Source organism: Chionomys nivalis, chromosome 1, assembly GCF_950005125.1.
Source record: "Chionomys nivalis chromosome 1, mChiNiv1.1, whole genome shotgun sequence".
NCBI lineage: Eukaryota > Metazoa > Chordata > Mammalia > Rodentia > Cricetidae > Chionomys > Chionomys nivalis.
In genome coordinates, this window is record NC_080086.1 from 176,057,469 (window position 1) to 176,060,290 (window position 2,822).

Genomic DNA, 2,822 nt, shown 5'->3' on the forward strand with positions numbered 1-2,822 from the left:
GCATACCCTACTGCCTACCCTGAACTCTCCAGTCAGGGGACTGGGCTGCCCTTACTCCAGAGACACTTCTCGATATAATCCAGACATTTTGGTTACCATTCCCTTCAGTACCTTTAGCTTCCTAGATGCTGCATCTGATTCTTCTTTTCCCATTTGCCTTCCCCTCCATGTCTGTGAACATGGCCCTGCTCAGTATGGTTATAAGCACTCTGGATTCTCCCAGATATCTCTGCTCGTCCGAATACCTATAATAAACTTTCTCCTCCACGGGATCTAGGAGCAGACATGTCTTTTCCTTTCCTTTTCACTTTTTTTTTTTCCGTTCACTTTTAATTGGCCATGAAGTGCCCACCAATTTTAGCCATTAGTTATAACTCTCTAAGCCAGGAAAACTGAACATCCCAGTGAAGGCCCATGAATTATGCTGGGTTATGTCTTAGGAACTACAGGCAAAGTGTTTGAAGGTTTAGTCTATGCATTGGAGTAAGCTCTGTAAACACCATCCAAAGTATACTCCGAGTTTATTTGCACTAATAATTGTACCAACAGTGTGCAGGAGTTTGGGAGGCAATTTAAAGGTGATAGAGAAAATATATTTTCATATTAAAATATTAAAAACTAAATATTTGCATAGAACAAACAGCAGGAATTATTGAACAGAATGAGGAATTCTTAAAATATACATAATAAAGTACATTGAAAGTGCTCTGAATAAATGAAGACACATCTATCTCACGATTTAATTTTATAAATACATTAAGTTTCACATAATTAATTTGAAATATTTCAGTTATACTACTGAAATTAGATAATTTAAAATATAAAAGGTAAATAAGTAGGTATAAATAGTAAAACAAAAGTTAGAGTGTTTATTAGATGTTGATGAAAAACTGACTTAATAAATATTCCTGCTTTTTAGATACCACTATAGCAGGACTAGAGTTTGGATTAAGTTGACATGGAGATAAAATACTCACAGACTGTGATGATGTGAGGATAGAGTCAGGTAATGGATGTGTGGTATTTCTTTCTTTTCATTTTGATTCTGTTCTGCTTGTATTCCTCATCTCTAGCAAGTGATTTTGGACTATCTAAAAAGAGAATATATACAATAGTCAGCGCATATTTATACACAAGTATTATGTGCCAATCAAAAATTACAAAATGATAGTTATCTACTCTCACATCGATTCTACTTGAATTGCTGAAGAGTCGGATAAGAATGTTAAAGTAAGGCCACCGGTTGGGACTCTGGCCGGGGAAGTGGACACGTCATTGCCGCCAGCAACGTCACCAGTCCCGGCCCAGCCCAACTGTGCATGATTGGGTGTTGAGATCGCGTCGCGCTTCCTCCTCAGCTCGGCATGTTCAGGGCGGCTTGCTCTCTTTTCCCTTCCGCAGAGAAGAGGCGATGGCGGCGATGGTATCTATCGGCGCCCTGGCGCTACTCCTGCTGTCCAGCTTATCTTGCTACTCAGAAGCCTGCCAGGAGCCCCAGATCACCCCTTCTTACTATACAACCTCAGATGCCGTCATTTCTACAGAGACCGTATTCATCGTGGAGATCTCACTGACTTGCAAGAACAGGGTCCAGAACATGGCTCTTTATGCCGACGTTAGTGGAAAACAGTTTCCTGTAACCCGGGGCCAGGATGTGGGCCGATATCAGGTTTCATGGAGCCTGGAGCACAAGAGCGCCCACGCAGGCACTTATGAGGTCAGATTCTTCGATGAAGAGTCCTACAGCCTCCTAAGGAAGGCTCAGAGAAATAATGAGGACGTTTCCATCATCCCACCCCTGTTTACAGTCAGTGTGGATCATCGGGGCACCTGGAATGGGCCTTGGGTCTCCACGGAAGTGCTGGCTGCAGTGATCGGCATAGTGATCTATTACCTAGCCTTCAGTGCAAAGAGCCACATCCAGGCCTGAGGGCAGCATCCTCAGCCTTCTGTTGCTTCTTTCAATGAACAGTTGCTATTTGTCATGAGTACATTTAAAAAAAAATGCTGAAGTAACCCTAAAACCACAGGCCGTATAATATTTATAAGTCCATACATATTCATCTAGTTTTACTGTTTTATGAATTATAGTTTTATTTAACTGGTTCATATGATTTATGTTATGTAAATAGATGGATTATTTAAGATGAAGTAAATTAACCTATATATATCTCATAAGTTTGGGTATAAAATTAAATGACTTAGATAAGAGTGCTCTGTGTCAGTATGGAGATGATTCTGTCTTTGTTCAGACAAAGGCTTTGCCTTTCTAATTGTTTCCCATATCACAAAGCTCCAACACCTCTCTAAGAGTCAAGCCTTTAGCAGTAAGAAACCTTAGATAGAATGAAGGAAAACTCTTGCTCGCTGGAATAGATCTGTGACTGCGGCCTCATTAGTTGAATTTTGTGCTCTGATAGAATGGGTTGCTGCCTGAAGAATTCAGAATTATATTCACCAACTACCAATATACTAATTTTTCATCAGAAATAAAAGGTTCCTTAGGTTTTCATTTGCACCCAGGGATGTGTTTACTGCCCAATCCTTTAATCCAGCAAAGATTAAAGACACCTTTATTATTATTATTATTATTTCTTAAAATAATCCAACAAAGACACCTGCTCTCAAGCTACCTTCAGTGTCCTCTCGACTCCCTGGGAAATTTTCTCTGATTATTCTCATGTTTCCTGATGGCAGACAGAGCTCAGACTGTTGACTGTTGAAAGGCAGCCTCTGAAAGGCTTTTGTCACTGTGCAGCCTGTAGAGATGCTGAGTGAAGACTCCCATGCCAATGACGATCCAGTCCAGAGCCACACTGACG

General features: G+C 40.6%; 1 pseudogene; it reads left to right on the forward strand.

The window, feature by feature from the left end:
- Nucleotides 1-1,404: 1,404 nt before the first annotated feature.
- LOC130882509 (translocon-associated protein subunit delta-like) lies at nt 1,405-1,970 on the forward strand (annotated as a pseudogene).
- Nucleotides 1,971-2,822: the final 852 nt, after the last annotated feature.